The following is an 18,759-nucleotide window of genomic DNA, read 5'->3' as shown; positions in this document are numbered from 1 at the left end:
CCCTTCCCCCCAACTCAGAAGTTTAAAGTCCTACTGACCACCTTATTTATCCTCTTTGCGAGAACATTGGTACCTGATCAGTTCAGGTGGAGACTGTCCCAATGGTACAGATCCCCCTGGTTCCAAAACTGATGCCAATGCCCCATGAAGTGGAATCCCTCTTTCCCACACCAATCCCTTAGCCATGTGTTTACTTCCCTAATTTTCTTATCCCTATGCCAAATGGCACGTGGCTCGGGCAGTAATCCTGAGATTATGACCCTTGAGGACCTGTACTTCAATTTCCTTCCTAGTGCTCGATAATCCCCAAACAGGTCCTCCACCCTAGCTTTGCCTATGTTGTTAGTCCTGACGTGGACCACAACAACTGGATCCTCCTCCTCCCGCTCCAATATCCTTTCAAGCCGGTCAGAGATGTCCCGCACCCTGGCACCGGGCAGGCAACACACCATGCGAGACTCCCGACTTAAAACTTCGCCCAGTTTACCTCCACAGTTCCAAGCCTATTGTGAAAATATGCTAGATACAGTCGGGTAATGTCTCCTCCCACAATGCTAGGGCATTGCAGAATCTTGATGATACCACCCCACCCATCACCCCCTGACTCGTTAACATGTTCACACCTCCTGACCATTTTCAAACAGGCAGGAAAATGTAGTTAAGGACTCTCTACAAGTAAGTGTTTTTATTTTATTCTATCCACAAGTGGAATTTTCAAGCTGACATGTGGGCCATTTATTGAAGCCAAATCATGATGGAGTTTGTCTCCAAGCAGCAGACCAGGAAAAGGGGAGAGGTAACATTGGAAACTCACTTATCTATCCCACCTCACCTACCCACCAAGTCCGAGTCATAGCCATGGGTGACAGCTGTAACTGTTGGTTGTCCAGTGGAAGTCTTGATTCATCTTGAAGCTTCCTTTCTGTCTCTTACCCATATTAGCAGCTCCCACATCTGATGGCAGGGAAGCTAATTTTTCAATGTGGAAGGGCATCCCATTGACCATGCAGTCCAACTGTCATCCTTAATTGATCAGGGTTCTGAGGTGGCCACTTAATTGGCCACCTTCTAAAGAATTTCCCTCTGGGTCCTAGAGCTAGCCTGTATTGAGTCTTGTCTTGCATTTCCTCCCTATAGCAGTGTCAGGATCCACAAATTAAAATTCAGCCCGGATTTAGGAATATGGGAGCAAATGGAGATTCGAGGCAGAAGTGATACATAAAATGGCTGTCATTTTCTTAGTAAGTTGGCTGATGCACATTATCATCTCACTGCTCCCTCCTAGAAAGTACTGCTGCAAGACATTCTCTATGCTGGCAAATGTTAAGAAAGTGCAGAAGGGTCCATGTTCCTGGTTTTTGTCTACATTAGTTATGGTTGCTTCCCAGGATTTCCAAATTTAAATAGGTGTGGTGCATTGATCAACTCACTTATTTGCAAAACTCATTACACAGAACAAAAGGACTTATTTAGAAATGTATATAAAAGGGCAGGTGTCAACAACAGAACTTTACAAATGGAGAAACTTACCAACATAGAAAATACAGTCTCTTGTGCCTTTATCAATATGATCAACAAAAGTGCAGTTAAATTTAGGACAGGAAGGAATTAAAACAGGGCATCTAACAAAAATAGCTGATATCATTTATTGTCATTCAGTTAAGTTTGAAAGTGAATTGTAAGGAACTGCCTCTCAAATCCTTAAGGAGAATTGTACTGAAGTGTACTAAACTGTCTGAAGAGGGTGCTCAAGTCACATTGTAAATTAATTTCTGAATTTGCCAACCTGTTATGACAAAATAATCCTATATTTATGTGGTGCCTTCAACTTAGCAAAGAAAAACATCTTAAGGTACTTTAATTTTTGTATCATTGAGAAAAAAATTGATCCCAAACCGCACAAGTACAAACCTGGACAGATGATACAAAAACTTAGTTTTAAGGATTGTCTTAAAAGAAAAGGGAGAGGTAGAGGTAAAGAGAGGCAACTCCAGAGCTTAGGGGTTTGGTACATGAAGACCAATGGTGGAGTGAATAAAATTGGGGATAATCAGGAGGTCAGGATATGAGGAATACCGGTATCTTGGAGGTTGTAGGACAACAGAGATTAAAGAGACAAAGAGGAGCAAAGCAGTGGAAGATTTTGAGGACAAGGATATACATTTTAGAGTAAAGGCAATGCTTAACTTGGCACCACTGCAGGTCTGCAAACACAGTGTTATCGATTGCACAGCACTTGATTTCATGTAAAACCACATGCCACGGTTTTTCATGACATCAACTTTACCAAGGTAGAACATGGGAGGGCAGCCAGGAATTTGTTGGAATAGTCAGGTGTAAAGATAACAGAACATGGAACAGGGTTTCAGCAACAGATGAACTGAGCAAACTGAACACAGTCAAATAATGCCCTGGAGTTGAAAATAAGCATTATGTAAACATCGGGTCATTAAAACATCTCAGGGTCAAATATGATATGAATTATCTGATTCAATCTTAATTGGAGACAGAAATGCAATTGGTGACTCGTGCATGGCTTGTGAGTTTGGAACAGAAAGCAATTATTTATACTTTCCCCTTCTTAACAGAAATAAAGTGACCCATGGAATGATGAAGATATTGGACTAAAAGTTACACTTTTTTGACGCTAGGTTTGAGTTGCATTGTTGAGGTTCTGGAGGGATTCCTGCCACAAAGCCTAGCACATTTTCTCACCAAACTTGTTGCATAACGACCTGTCCAACACCTATGGCATCCCTCATGTCTGATTCCAGCCTCATCTTACTCCGTGTTGTCCCATGAATAACTTGTGAGTCAGCAGATGTCCTGGAAATCACCAGCATCCACATCATATTTAAAAGCTTGTTGTGTAATTGGACAAGAACTGTGTCTTTGCCTTTACACCTTAGATCTCAACAGTATGGTAGCACGATGCTTGATGTCACAGTGAAGGGTGTGCGTCAGCAGGGATTGTCAAAACTGATATTTTTCTCAAGAAATCTGACAACTTAAAAGTACCCAACTGGGTTGACACTGTGAAAGCTGAGCAAACACAAAGAACTAGATCTATGTGATGAGAACTGCTACTACAACCAGACTACCTCCATGGTGCGTAATTCAGGGGGCGGTGTTAGAGTTGGTATCATGACCAAGATTTATGGTGGCTGCCAGCGCAACAGTTTGAAGCCCAGTCACTTCAGCCATGGTTCCAAATCTGTGGTTAGGAAGGTATGCAAGCTCTTGAAGGCCTAAAGATGCTTGAGAAGGATCCCAATTGTCACCGCAGACTGACCTCACAAGGACAGAGTGATCTGCAGCATCTAGTTGGCCAGGTTGCAGCAGCAAACAAGAAGCATTAAATGTGCATGCCATATTTTGGAGAATGATTACAGTCATCAGTTCTAAAAAGGAACATTGTCCAGAACACCCCTACTTGGCTCCTGACATTTGCCCTGATCAGGGCAGATAGGGGGACATTGATGCCCTGCTGTGCGGGGATACTACACAGGCTTCCTCATTCTCCAGGACTAGCTACAACACCAGACCATGCCAAACTGGTCCATGATTACCACCCAGTTAAAGCAGTCACAACTCTCTGGAGGAATACAGAGCGTTGTAGGAAGAAACAATGATCTCCACTCCACAGCATAAGCACTACCATCGCCTCTCTGTTTGCTCATGCTCACTCTACCTTTGCTACTGAACCTACCTCCCACCATGGCTTATGTCGTACTGTTCTCACTGCTGCCTGCAACATTTTCCTTCGCTTGCACTCATCAAACCCAACACTGATCTGCGTGTCCTCTACCCCACCTACTCACTTTGGACATATTTGCACCTGCACCAAAAGTAACTGCACCAGCTGTGCCACCCATTTTCAGCTCCCTTAATACCTGTTTCTCTCTCATTCCAGGAGAAACCCCAGAGAAGCAGGGAGAGTCAAGTTAGGTGGTGGGCTGCTTGCCATTCAGCTCTAACCTCTTATGATTCTGACCAGGCCAAGTAGCTAACTGTTTCCAAGTCCCGAGATTGATAATGGATTCTGCCCTTGACTTATTCTGCCTGGTCCCCAATCAAAGGATACACCCCTTGATTTAATTGAAGCATGTTGACAACTATGTTGAACTTCCTGCTTTTGCGTCTGCACCAAACAGCAAATACAGAAGAACTGGAGCCATGTCTGTCTGGTGAGGGAGTAAAGCCCACAAAGGCATGGCAATGTCAGGTAGGGATGTTGTGAGCATTTGGGTTAACTCAGAGTGAGTGTGTGCTAAGACAGCATGCAAACAAGCCAGAGATGCAGCGTGGTTCACTCCATGAGTTAGGCCCATTTCCTTGCTGCTATATTACAACCACCGTTGCCATTGCAGATCAAGGAGCAGCTTTGAAATGCAAAAGCATCTTATAAGTGCATTAGAAATGCACCATGAGGGATCTTAGAGGCTGGCACATATCAGATGCCAATGACCATGGACCTATGGTGTGTGTCACCACTGCCAGTGTACCCTGAGATGTTGATGCCTGGTGTCCAACATGGAGATCGATCAGAGCAAGCAGCAAGCTGAATTTGCCAGGTACCTGTTCAGGTTTCCATTCATGTTTCTTGATGTCGAGCTTGTTTGGTGAGTTGAGAAAGATAGAAGGCTGAATATTAATGAGGCGAGTAGTAGTCTAATATGGGAGTCAGGAAACGATGTTATATCAACTATGCAAATGCTTTTTAAGGAAGGATGCAATCAAAAATTATAACAATTGAAGTACTAAACTTTCCAAAATTGTATTCAGAGTATAAAAGGAAAAAGAAATAAAAACAGAAATTACTGGAAAACTCAGCAGGTCTGGCAGAATCTGTGAAAAGAAAGCAGAGTTAACGTTTCAGTGACCTTCCTTCTGTATTTCTTTCATTAAAGGTAAAATACTTCTACAGTGCTTTTAATAATCTCAGGACATCTTCGAGCACTTCACAACCAATTAAGGATTTCCGGTGTGTAGTTACTGTTGTAATGATGGACATTTTAATGTTGAGTATTACAATAATGTGATGATTCACCTATAATTTGTGTTTATCGCCTTAGGTATTCTTATGATACATCATTTTAACAACTTCCCATTGTGGCAATTGTCCACAACCACAGAAGAAATGCACAACAAGGCTTCTAAAAGAACAAGCCATGGTGAACAAACTTGGTTGAATTTTTCTTCAGGGAGTCATGAGGATAGTAGATGAGGGAATTCTGGCACTCTCAGAATGGATCTAGCAATGAAGATGTCATAGGTAATAGATTAAATCACTTTGGTGGCTTGCTACTAATATTGTTTCAAACAATCAGTCCTAAGCCCACTACTCTTATTTTTAGTTTTTATTAATGGTTTGGACAACAGCACTGGACGTATGGCAAGTTTACAATTGATACCAAACATTGTGCAAGGGTTCAATGTTGGAGGAGTTGTCATGAGTTAACTGGGAAGAGTTTACCAATAATTGTGCCCCACTGTTCCCCAAGCCTCTATAAAAATGTGTGAATGTATAACATTCAAATAAGACTACCAAAATTATCAATTTGTTCAACTGCTGATCCAGGCAAAATCAGTAACAGAAAATTACCCTAACATAGTTAGCTTTAAAAAGAGTAGAGATGAGAAAGGATTTCTAATCCACCACTATGCAATTTAAACTATACCTCTTAAAACTCTCAAATATACAAACATCCATATACACAGATATACTATGGTTGGAAAAATAACATAGAAAGAACAAGCAAAATTCTGAAAATCCAAAGTCCAGATCACAGGTGCAAAGTTATTTTCTCACTGCTCTTTTGGTTTTAAAAATGATGACACACTTCTGTGTTGTATGTTGGGTGACAGTTATTCTTCAATTTGATGGTTGATCAAGTAGACCCTGGCCTTATTTGTTTCAGAATTCTTCCTTTTAAGTGTTTCTAAAAGAAAGTCTGTCATTCTCACCTATGGAGAGAAAGAAAAGGGGAGCAGTCGATGCTTTCTATTTGCAGGCTCCGGATACAACATAGAACAGAGTAACATTACAGTGTAATACAGGCCCTTCAGCACTCGATGTTGCGCCAACCCGTGGAACAAAACTGAAGCCCATCTAACCTACACTATTCCATTCTTGCCCATATGCCGATCCAATGACAACTTAAATGCCCTTAAAGTTGGCAAGACTACTACTGTTGCAGGCAGTGCAGTCCACACCCCTACTACTCTCTGAGTAAAGAAACAACTTCTGATATCTGTTCTGTATCTATCACCCCTCAATTTAAAGCTACATCCCCTCGTGCTAGCCATCACCATCCAAGGAAAACGGCTCTCACTGTCCAACCTATCTAACCCTCAGATTATCTCACATCTCAATTCGGTCACCTCTCAACCTTTTTCTCTCTAATGAAAACAGCCTCAATTCCTCAGCCTTTCCTTATAAGACCATCCCTCCATACCAGGCAACATCCTAGTAAATCTCCTCTGAACTCTTTCCAAAGCTCCTTCCTATAATGCAGTGACCAGAACTGTACGTAATACTCAAAATGTGGCCGCACCAGAGTTTTGTACAGCTGCAGCATGATCTCATGGTTCTGAAACTCAATCCTTCTACCATCAAAAGCTAACACACCATATGCCTTCTTAACAACTCTACCAACCTGGGTCGAGAGTGTGGTGCTGGAAATGCACAGCAGGTCAGGCAGCATCTGAGGAGCAGGAGAATCGACGTTTGGGGCAGAAGCTCTTCATTAGGATGAAGGGCTTATGCCCAAAACGTTGATTCTCCTGCTCCTCAGATGCTGCCTGACCTGCTGTGCTTTTCCAACACCACAGTCTCAACTCTGATCTCCAGCATTTGCAGTCCTCACTTTTCTTTACCAACCTGGGTGTCAACTTTCAAGGATCTATGTACCTGGACACCAAGATCTTTCTGCTCATCTACACTACCAAGAATCTTACCATTAGCCCAGTAGTCTGCATTCCTGTTACTCCTTCCAAAGTGAATCATATCACACTTTTCTGCATTGAACTCCATTTGCCACCTCTCAGCCCAGCTCTGCAGTTTATCTATGTCTCTCTATAACCAACAACTATCCACAACTCTCCTGCCTTGGTACCATCCTCAAATTTACTAACCCATCCTTCTATGCCCTCATTCAGGTCAGTTATAAAAATGACAAACAACAATGGGCCCAAAGCAGATCCTTGCGGTACCCCACTAGTAACTGAACTCCAGGATGAGTATTTCCCATCAACCACCACCCTTTGTCTTCTTTCAGCTAGCCAATTTCTGATCCAAACTACTAAATCATCCTCAATCCCATGCCTCCATATTTTGGGCAATAGCCTACTGCAGGGAACTTTATCAAATGCCTTACTGAAATCCATATACACCACATCAATGGCTTTACCCTCATCCACCTGTTTGGTCACCTTCTCAAAGAACTCAATAAGGTTTGTGAGACACGATCCACCCTTCACAAAACCGTGTTGACTATCCCTATCCAGCTTATTCCTCTCTCGATGATTATAAATTATATTTCTTATAACCCTTTTGAACACTTTACCCACAACCAAAGTAAGGCACACAGGTTTATAGTTTCCAGGGTTCTCTCTACTCCCCTCCTTGACAAGGGAATAACATTTGCTATCCTCCAGTCTTCTGGCACTATTCCTGTAGACAATGACGACATAAAGAGCAAAGCCAAAGACTCTGCAATCTCCTCCCTGGCTCCCCAGAGAATCCTAGGATAAATCTCATCCAGCCCAGTGTACCTATCTATTTTTACACTTTCCAGAATTGGTAACACTTCCTCCTTATGCACCTCAATCCCATCTAGTCTAGTAGCTTACATCTCGGTATTTTCCTCGAGCACAGTGTCTTTTTCTAGTGTGAACACCGACGAAAAACATTCATTTAGCACTTCCCCTATCTCCTCCGACTCCATGCACAACTTCCCACTACTTTACTTGATTGTCCCTAATCTTTCTCCAGTAATTCTTTTATTCCATATATACCTATAGAAAGCCTTAGGGTTTTCCTTGATCCTTTCCGCCAATGACTTCACAAGTCCCCTCCTGGCTCTTCTTAGGTCTCTCTTTAGATCTTTCCTGGCTAACTTCTAACTCTCAAGTGGCCTAACTGAGCTATCAATTCTCATCCTAACATAAGCCTTCTTCTTCCTCTTGACAAGATATTCACCTTCCTTAGTAAACCATGGCTCCCACGCTCGACAACTTGTTCCCTGCCTTACCGGTACATACTTATCAAGGACCCACAGTATAGCTGGTCCTTGAATAAGTTCCACATTCCAATTGTGCCCATCCCCTGCAGTTTCCTTCTCCATCCTATGCATCATAAATCTTGCCTAATCGCATTGTAATTGCCCTTCCCCCAGCTATAACTCTTGCCTTGCAGTATATACCTATCCCTTTCCATCACTAAAGTAAACATAACTGAATTGTGGTCACTATCACCAAAGTGCTCACCTACCTCCAAATCTCACACCTGGCTGGGTTCATTACCCAGTAGTAAATCTAATGTAGCCTTGTTCCTTGTTGGCCTGTCTACATTCTGTGTCAGGAAACCATCCTGCACACAATGGACAAAACTGATCTATCTAAAGTACTTGAACCATAGTATTCCCAGTCAATATTTAGAAAGTTAAACTTCCCTATAAGAACTACCCTGTCACTCTCGCTCCTATCAAGGATCATCTTTGCTATCCTCTGCATCTCTGGAACAATTTGGAGGCTGACAGAAAACTCCCAACAGGGTAACCTCTCCTTTCCGGTTTCTAATCTCAGCCCATAACACTTCAGTAGACGAGTTCCCAAACATCTTTTCTGCAACTGTAATACTGTTCTTGACAAACAGTGCTACATCACTCCCTCTTTTACCATTTTCTCTGTTCTCTGGCAGGCAGTGCAGCTCAACCAATCAACAGCCTGTTGTCCTCAACTCAAAAGGCTGTCAGTCTCAAACCCTCCCTCTTACTGCTTCAAAAATCATTATATGCAAAGCTCAATAATATGCAGCACTTGATTTTCAAGTTGAAAGATTCATCTGTTTTTTCCAGTTAGAGCAAACCAACTTCCATTACAGTTTATAGTTGCAAAAAAGTAGTTCTGAGAGTGTTGTTGAATCCAAAATGATCAAGGAGTGTGTGGGAAGTCAACTTTATATTAGCAAATAGCAGTTAAGTTAGACAAATGTAATATTGTATATATGTTAGTTTAGTCAATTCAATGTACAAATTATTTGAATGGGGTCAGAAGAAAAAATAGTCTTTATGTTATGGCAGATAGTTAACTGAAGGCGCAATATCATACTGAGAAACCGTATTTGAAGTTAACACGGTACGGCCTTATATTAACCTTATTCAATACAAATTTGATATGGCATAGATCACTGGTTAGACCACATCTAGAGTAGCTAGGTCAAGTATAGGTAGATATCGAAGTCTTACAAAACATTAGAATCAGACGTAGATTTTATGGTCATATGTACTCAAGTACAGGGATGCAGGAATACAGTGAAAATTGTACAATGTCACCATTCCCAGTGCCATCTTTGGCGTAAAAGTACCTAGGTACAATATTGAAAATAAGGATATATAGTTAAAAGTTCTACATTAAAGTTCCTCTTATATAAAGCAGAAAAATAAAAAAAAGTTAAAAGTTCATTATTGCAGGCCTTCTTAAGTGCCTTAGTCATGCTGGGCTTGCTTTCCGGGAATTCTTTGGGAACAGTGACCACAATTCTGTAAGGTTTAAAATACTCGTAGATAAAGATGAGAGTGGTCCTAAGGGAAGAGTACTAGACTGGGCCAAGGCCAATTATATCAAAATTAGGGAGGAGCTCGGAAATGTGGATTGGACACAGCTATTTGAAGGGAAGTCCACATTTGATACGTGGGAGGCTTTCAAAGATAGGTTAAAGATAGTGCAGGATAGGCATGTCCTGTTGAAGGCAAAGGATAGGAAAGGCAAGATTCGTGAACCATGGATGACAGGAGAAATTGTACAACTAGCCAAGAGGAAAAGGGAAATGTGCATAAGGTCTAGGCAGCTAAGAACAGAATGAGCCCTGCAGGAATATCGAAAGAGTAGGACAAGTCTTAAACGAGGAATCAAGCGGGCTAAAAGGGGTCATGAAATAGCTTTAGCGAGCAGAATTAAGGAGAATCCCAAAGCATTTTATTCTTATATAAGAAGCAATCGGGTAACTAGAGAAAGGATTGGTCCACTAAAGGATAATGAAGGAAGGCTATGTGTGGAACCTGACAGAATGGGTGAGATTCTGAATGATTACTTTGCATCAGTGTTCACTGAGGAGAGGAACATGATGAATGTTGAGATTAGAGATAGAAGTTTGATTCATCTAGATAACATTGACATAAGTAGGGAAGATCTGTTGGGTAGGTTAGAGGTTAATAAGGTGGACAAATCCCCAGGACCGGGTGAGATCTATCCCAGGTTGCTGAGGGAAGTGAGAGAGGAAATAGCTGGGGCCATGACAGATATCTTTGTGGCATCCTTAAATACAGATGAGGTGCTAGGGGACTGGAAGGTTGCTCATGTTGTTCCCCTCTACAAGAAGGGTAGTAGGGATATTCCGGGTAACTACAGACCAGAGAACCTGACATCAGTGGTGGGAAAGTTGCTGAAGAAGGTACTGAGGGATAGGATCTATTTATATTTAGAAAAGAATGGGCTTATCAGTGATAGGCAACATGGTTTTGTGTGGGGGAGATTGTGCCTTACCAACTTAATAGAGTTCTTTGAGAAAGTGACCAACTTGATGGATGAAGGAAGGGCTATTGATGTCATATACATGGACTTTAGTAAAGCATTTGATAAGGTTCCCCATGGTAGAATAATGGAGAAAGTGAAGTCACATGGTGTGCAGGGTGTTCTAGCTACGTGGATAAAGAATTGGTTGAGCAACAGGAGACAGAGAGTAGGAGTTGAAGGGAGTTTCTCGAAATGGAGAAAGGTGACCAGTGGTGTTCCACAGAGGTCAGTGTTGGGGCCACTGTTGTTTGTAATATACATAAATGATCTGGAAGAGGGCACTGTTGGTATGATCAGCAAGTTTGCAGATGACACAAAGATTGGTGAAGTAGCAGAAAGCATAAGGGATTATCAAAGAATACAGGAGGATATAGATAGACTGGAGAGTTGGGCGGAAACGTGGCAGATGGATTGCAATCCAGACAAATGTGAGGTGATGCATTTAGGCAAGACTAATTCTAGAGTGAATTATACAATGAATAGAAGAGGCTTGGGAAAAATTGATGAGCAGAGAGATCTGGGAGTGCAGCATGAATAGGGCTGTAAAGATCTAGGGAGAAACATCATTATTATAACAAAGATATCCAGCAAACCCTGCAGGTCTTCTGAATTTGGGAGAGGTAATCAGATCATTAGAATTCTGGTGTCCTCATGTAGGAAATATGTTGTGAAATTTGAAAAAGTTCAGAAAAGATTTATAAAGATGTTGAAAGTGTTGGAGGGTTTCAGCTATAGGGAGAGTCTGAACAGGCTGAGGCTGTTTTCCCTGGAGAGTCAAAGGATGAGGGGTGACCTTACAAAAATTCACAAATCACAAGGGGCAAAGGACTAGCCACACTACCATACATCAAGAGCATTTCCAAACTGACAGCCAGACTACTGCGACCACTAGGACTCATAACAGCACAGAAACCAACAGCCACTCTCAGACAACAACTCACCAGAACGTAGGACCCAATACCCAGCATGAGCAAAACCAATGTAGTGTACAAAATCCCATGCAATGACTGCACAAAACACTACATAGGACAAACAGGAAGACAGCTAACGATCCGCATCCATGAACACCAACTAGCCATGAAACAACACGACCAGCTATCCTTAGTAGCCACACACGCAGATGACAAGCAACATAAATTTGACTGGGACAACACTACTATTATAGGACAAGCCAAACAGAGAACAGCCAGGGAATTCCTAGAGGCATGGCACTCATCCACAGATTCAATCAATAAGCACATCGACCCGGACCCAATATACCGACCACTGCAACGGACAGCTGGAACTGACAACCGGAAGCGGCAGATTCAAGCCACTATAAATGCCGGAGGAAACATCACAGAAGCGCTTCACTGGAGGCTCCCAAGCACTGAGGATGTCACCTAGACAGGGGACAAAACGTCTGCAACACAAATTCCCAGCTCGGCGAACAGAACCACAACAACAAGAGGCATGGATAGGGTAAATAGACAAAGTCTGTTCCCTGGGTTGTGGGAGTCCAGAACTAGAGGGTATAGGTTTAGGGTGAAAGGGGAAAGATTTAAAAGGGATCTAAAGGATGACTTTTTCATGCAAAGGGGTGCACATGGAATAAGCTGCCAGAGGAAGTGGTGGAGGCTAGTATAATTACAACATTTAATAAGCATCTCGATGGGTATATGAATAGGAAGGGTTTAGATGAATATGGGTCACGTGCTGGCAAATGGGACTAAATTTATTTTGGATATCTGGTCAGCATGGACAATTTGGACCGAATGGTCTGTTTCTGTGCTGGACATCTCTATGACTTGAAGTATAGTGGATATTTGAATCAACTTTACACAGTAACCAAACCAAAACATTAGATGATGAATGAACTACATTTTTAACAACACTGAGTTAGAACTTAGCAGATCACATGTGTCTAAGAAGAAGTGAAGATTGATGTTGTACAGGACATTTGTGAGGTGACTTCTGGAACCGTGTCCAGTTCTGGTTGCCCAGTTATAGGAATAATATTGTTAAGCTAGGGAGGGTTCAGAAGAGATTTACTAGGATGTTGCCAGGTATGGAAGGCTTCAGTTATAAAGAAAGGCTGGATAGGCTGAGACCTTTTTCACTGGAGTATAGGAAGTTGAGAGGTGACCTTATAGAAGTTTATTAGATAATGAGGTATAGATAGAATTCCCTTGGATGGCAGATTTCAAGACTAGGGAGCACATTTTTTTCAGTGAGAGAAGAGAGATTTAAAATATACATGAGAGGCAATTATTCTTATACAGAGGGTAGTTTGCATAAGGAATGGACTTCCTGAAGAAGTGGTGGATGTGGGTACAATTACAAAGACATTTGGATAGGTACATGAATAGGAAATGGTTTGGAAGGATATGGGCCAGGAGCAAGTCGGTGGGACAAGTTTATCTTAGGATTATGTTTGGCATGGACTGGTTGGACCAAAGGGTCTGTTTCTGTGCTGTATGATTCTATGTCTCCTCTATTTCAATTTCATCATGTGGTTCATTGAGGATCTTTCTTCAATCTATGCAGTGGTGGTGGACAACCATTAAGTTTCAAAGTACTTTTTTGTTATATATTTAAAATGGACATGTAATCATTATTATTAATAATTAGATAAGGAAATTTTGCAGTGGCAGGAAGCTAAAGTATACAAATTTCTGTTTCCGAGTTTCTCAGTCCCTAAAGCTCCTTTATTGCAGCACCCAACTGGTATTAAGTTGGTTCTGGATTTTTCCTTCCATTGATTTCACTTACTGTTTGTAAAGAATAATCACCTAATGTTTTATAAAAAAGCTATTGTAAGTATATAACTAAGTATTATAATACACATACTGTGGCAAGGTTACTACAGAATTATAGAGTATTCATAGTTTATTGAAAGAATACTAATAGTATTAGAACAATTTGCATATCACAGATAGATGCATTTCTATTATCTTATTTTTAGTTTGGGCAGAGCGATTAATGTATTCATATAAGGTCCTTTAAATTAGTCCATTTCAAGCAGTCTTCTCCAAATTTCTCGCTATTCCAATACTGCAAAGAGTCACTGGCAAAAGATGGAACTCTCAGTTTATGCCAAGCACTTGAGCCTCAATCTAAGGAGTCCAAACAAAATACCAGAGCAAAATATATATCATACTAGGCGGCACAGTGGCTCAATGGCTAGCACTGCTACCTCACAGCACCAGGGACCTGGGTTTGCTCCCAGCCTCAGGTGACCGTCTGTGTGGAGTTTGCACATTCTCTCTGTGTCTGCGTGGGTTTCCTCTGGGTGCTCCGGTTTCCTCCCACAGTCCAAAGATGTGCAGATCAGATGAATTAGCCGTGCTAAATTGCCCGTGGTGTTAGGTGCATCATTCAGAGGGAAATGGATCTGGTGGGTTATTCTTTGAAGGGCTGGTGTAGACTTGTTGGGCTGAAGGGCCTGTTTCCACACTGTAGGGAATCTAATCATACTTCTACTCTTCTGGAAACCTCTCTCTTGTTTGAATAATTTCAAGTGCAGAATAAAGTATCACTCAACTAACTATTCTTGTTGTCGTGCAAAAAAATTAGAATATTGAATAAAAGATTAAAATTGGCACATTGGTGACTATTAATACAGAATTTATACATTGAGTATAAAATTCACCAGTTAGTAATATTTATATCATGTGGGTTCCTGATGATACGATGTTAAAGTACTGTAGAGTGAAATTCCATTGAATGTGAAATGTAATCCACCAAACATTGCACAGATACTCAGGGACTTTATGAGTTAAAGTGAACAAGAAGCATTAGCATCTGAAAATATTTGCTTTTGCAAATATATCATTGCTGATTATATTGTTAAGGAATACAGGAAGGAAATGACTGCTGAGAAAGGATAGTACCAATGCTTGTGAGCAATGAATAATTTTTCTGCTTCTGAATTAGGCAATACAGCAGTGAGAATCTAAATGAGTTATGCAATGTTCAGTTGTTACTTTCTTTTAGAGGGAGGATATAGTCAAATTTTACAGCACAGGCAACACACCAAAATCTTCTTGCTAAATCACATTTTTTCTTAAACAATTCCCAATTTTATCCAAGCTAATTTCCTGTCTCTTTTTAATTAATTAGTTTTCTTTCTCACTGGCTTAGAAGTTTCTGGTTCTCTTTGTGTTTTACAGCTGGAGTTAACACCCCTCCCCACCCCCCACAATTCACTGCAGAGTTCACTAAATTCTCCCATTGTGCGGTCCCCACCCAGTCCACATTAGGGGTCAACAGTGCTGGCAAGTATGCTCATAGCAACATAGAGAACGTTCCAGCAGTTTTGAACTGTGAAGACCAGACTATAACTATTCAATTTATGATGAAATCCTCCGTTTTACTGGAATTGCGGGAAAAATATCACATACTGCATTTGGTCTTCGCACCCGGTTCTAAAAAACACATAACACTGCATAAACTGAAAAGAAAGACAAATAGGTTTCTGCATAACCCACACTATGCATTTCACATTGTATTTCACGTCTTGTAATACTGCAGTCTTCCAGCTGTTGACCACATGATGACTGCTATTAAGAGTAGTAAAATTCCTGCACCAATTGAAACTGGTCAATACTGGGAGGTTTTATCAGTTATTGCACGTACAGTTAAGAGATCACACCATACCAAAAAAAACCTTCACACAGGCAGATACACGCCTACTTCTTTCTGCTACAGCTTCTCAACAAGATAAAAGCAAAGGTTCAGAACACTTGGAAAATTTAAAGAAAAAACTCTGGAAACACTAATTTGATTTCCTCGCGGACGTGTTCACAATCTTGATTGAATGCCAAAACGTGTCGAAGGACTCAAGATTTACGAGGACTGGCTTTGCTGTTAAACCACAGCTGGGTGGCCATCAGACCGCTGCTTCTCTCCCTCAGGTAATGATTATTCAGGCAAGACCTCGGGAAATCTAACTCGCCAGTGCTGCATATGCCTGTCAGATTTTTAGGTGAAGACTTTAAAATATGTTTCAAGTTTGTTCCATCGGTCACACAGCCCCTTTTCATGGGCCCCGGGGGGCGCACAGCAAAGGGCTTTCTGAATGAATCATACGATAGTCCTGAGTGATATTTTTTTAGCATGGCACGCTTCTTCAGCGTGTTTTTATTGTTAACACTTTGCAGGGTGAGGAATATTATTTAAGGCGGAGGGGAGGATCAAATAGTGTTATGGATGGGGGGGGCATTTATGGATTTTCAAGGAATTATACACGACAGCCCATAGGCTCCTCAGCTTTACATGTACTTACAAGTGCGGGGTGTCGGTGTGCGTAGGCCTCATCCCCGTCAGGTTGGACCGGGGTGGGGAGAGGCGGGGACGGTTGGCCGTTTATTTTTAAATGGGCCCCGAGTGTTCAGGCTCGAGCGGCAGAGCCCGCCTCCGAGTGGGCGCAGGCGCAGTAAGGGCCTGGCCTAGGCGTCGTGTCCGTCCCTCCCTCACTGCCTCTTCCTGCTCGAATCAACTTGTCCGAGCTCTCTCGGGGAGGGGGAGTTGTCTGCCGGAGGCAATTTAAAGCCAACGGAATGCTTCTTCAGACGTGTTGCGTGGCGAAGAAGGACTTAGCAAAGAGCTAGTGGTAATATTTTTATACCTTCCTTCAACGTTTCACTATTTTTAATATGGGGAGGGGGAGGTGAAGGTGGATGGAAGAAAGATAGTCTCTTTTATAATCGAGACCAGGTTCTTTACAAACAGACTGGTGCGTTGTGGTGTTGGAAGGTTTCTCCCTCCCCCGATCAGTTTAAGAGGAATCAAGTGTGTTTTCTGTCTCCACCCCAGTGATTGTGGAGTAAATAGCCTTTATGGCCGCTTTGATCCCCAGCCCTGGCGTGGTGGTTGTTTGTCCTCCCTCAGCTGCATGGATTGCTTATTCTTCAGCAATTCTGATGCAACAGCGAGTTTAAACCAGTTTTCATCAGGTTCTGATCGGGCGTGTTTTGTATTTGGTGGTCGTTTTGGTGCCTCCAGATTGTGACGATGAGAATTTCAGTGGAGTATGTTCGTGGGTTGTGGTCCAGCTTCACTTGTGCTTTAGGCAGACAAATTTAAATACTAAATGTGTTGACTGAGATTCACAAATGCCTGTCTTTTCTTAAAAAGAAATAAAATCTTACTTAATCACAGAGGGTTCCTTACGAAGAACTGCTTTGTGATTGGACTTTTCATCACTTTTAGTACAGCAGCTGGATTTTGGTAAACAATAACACGTTTCGTTTTCCAACTTGTGTTACCATAGGTTAATCGACCCTGTGGGAACTCTGCATGGACTTGGAAGTGGTACCCTAGCAAACAGTTAATTTTGCGTTATTTTTAAAGTATCAAGGCGAGTTTTTTTTTTGCTGGAATATACAATATTGAGATATGTATGATCTTTTGAGAGAATTCCCCCAAGATACAGCTTGTTTCAACTAATGCACTTAATCACTCAGTCATTAATTTACTTTTTGAAGCATTGACTTCTCTCTTGTATATAGTGGGTCGGAGTGGCCTGTCATTTTGGCTGGCCTAAATTAACAGTAGAAACTGGTTAGCCAGATGTTTTGTTTGCAGTTTTTATTACAGATGAACATAGATTGAGGTACAGAATTAATTTTTGCCTAATGAAGTGATGTTATATATTTGTCTGAACAAATATATCTGAACTTGTATAATTCAAGTACAATTTGTACTGTATTTATTATATGACTTAAATAAACCAAAAGATTTCAGTTTCAATCACTTGTACTGCTGTGATTTTTCAGAAGATTTATAGCTCAGGTTGTGGTTCAGGTTGTAAGTTTGCTCGCTGAGCTAGAAGGTTTGTTTTCAGACATTTCATCACCATGCTAGGTAACATCAATAGTGAGTCTCCGGTGAAGTGCTGGTGTTCTGTCCCACTTTCTATTTATGGGTCTTGGTTTGTTAAGATGGGTGATATCATTTCTGGCTCTTTTTATCAGAGGTTGGTAAATGGTGTTCAAATTGATGTGTTAATTGTTTAATTTTCTGGCTTGAATGCCAAGCCTCTAGGAACTCCTGTGCTTGTCTTAGGATGGATGTGTTGTTTCAATGGAAATGGTGTCCTCCTTCATCTGTGTACAGGGATACTAGTGATAGCTGGTCTTGTCCTGGTAGCTAGTTTCCTGCCTGTTTGTCCGATGTAGCATTTGTTGCAGTCATTGCAGGGTATTTTGTATATGACATTCGTTTTGCTGGCTGTTAGTGTAGGGTCTTTTAGGTTCATCAGTAGCTGTTTGTGTGTTGGTAGGTTTGTGGGCTACCATGATGCCTAAGGGTTGGAGAGTCTGGTAGTCCTCTCAAGAAATGTCTTTGTCTGATAGTGTGGCTAGAGTCTCTGGGCGTGTTGTCTTCTTGTTTGGGTTTACTGTTTTAAGAATCGGCAGACTGCATTTATCAGGTACCCGTTGCTGCTGAGTGTGTTGCATTGGTATTTTTCTTCTGCTCATTGTTCCTGGATGCTCTGTGTAGTGGCCCGTCTCAAATGTCCTGATGCAGCTCCATTTGCAGGTGTCAGGATGATTGCTTCTGTAGTGGAGTATCTGGTCTGTTTGTGTTGCAGTCTGCATTTCTCCATTTACTGTCCTTTCCACTGTGATATCTCGGAAGGGGAGTTTCTTGTTGTTCTCCTCCTTTGGAAAAATTTATGCCAGTAAGCGTGTTGTTTAATGACTATTGTAGGTTTCATTTCATGACAAAGGTGTCATCCACATAGTGGACCCAAAGTTTGGGTTAGATTGTGGAGAAGGATGTTCATTCTAGTCTGTGTCACTGCTTCTGCTAAGGATCCTAATATTGGTGATCCCATGGATGTTCTGTTGATTTGTTTGTAGGTCTTGTCATTGAAGGTGAAGTGGGTAGTGAGGCACAGGTCTACTCGTTTGAGGATGCTGTCCTTGCTGATGGAGTTGGTGTTATTTGGTGTTTATGTCCATGGGTCTTCTAGTA

The 18,759-nt window shown here is 41.6% G+C and overlaps 2 protein-coding genes and 1 pseudogene across 4 annotated transcripts in view; 2 read left to right on the top strand and 1 right to left on the bottom strand.

Moving 5' to 3' along the window:
• The window catches only part of cusr (Copper-only SOD repeat protein), a 262,102-nt gene extending 245,913 nt beyond the window's left edge, over positions 1 to 16,189 (bottom strand). The window contains exon 1 of the mRNA XM_072557050.1: positions 16,064 to 16,189. The gene's annotated coding sequence lies outside the window, so the exon portion shown is untranslated. The remainder of the gene's footprint in view (positions 1 to 16,063) is intronic.
• Positions 2,932 to 3,419, top strand: LOC140463294 (small ribosomal subunit protein eS19 pseudogene; annotated as a pseudogene).
• Positions 15,272 to 18,759, top strand: part of add3a (adducin 3 (gamma) a) — a 276,962-nt gene continuing 273,474 nt past the window's right edge. For 2 of the 3 annotated variants that reach the window (XM_072557056.1, XM_072557053.1), the window contains exon 1: positions 16,236 to 16,390. The gene's annotated coding sequence lies outside the window, so the exon portion shown is untranslated. Of the gene's footprint in view, positions 15,693 to 16,235; positions 16,391 to 18,759 lie in introns of those variants that run through there. The other variant, XM_072557054.1, reaches the window with a different exon arrangement.

Source organism: Chiloscyllium punctatum, chromosome 38 (assembly GCF_047496795.1).
Source record: "Chiloscyllium punctatum isolate Juve2018m chromosome 38, sChiPun1.3, whole genome shotgun sequence".
NCBI lineage: Eukaryota > Metazoa > Chordata > Chondrichthyes > Orectolobiformes > Hemiscylliidae > Chiloscyllium > Chiloscyllium punctatum.
The sequence above is the reverse complement of the archived record's forward strand: the minus strand, read 5'-3'. Positions and strand labels throughout refer to the sequence as shown.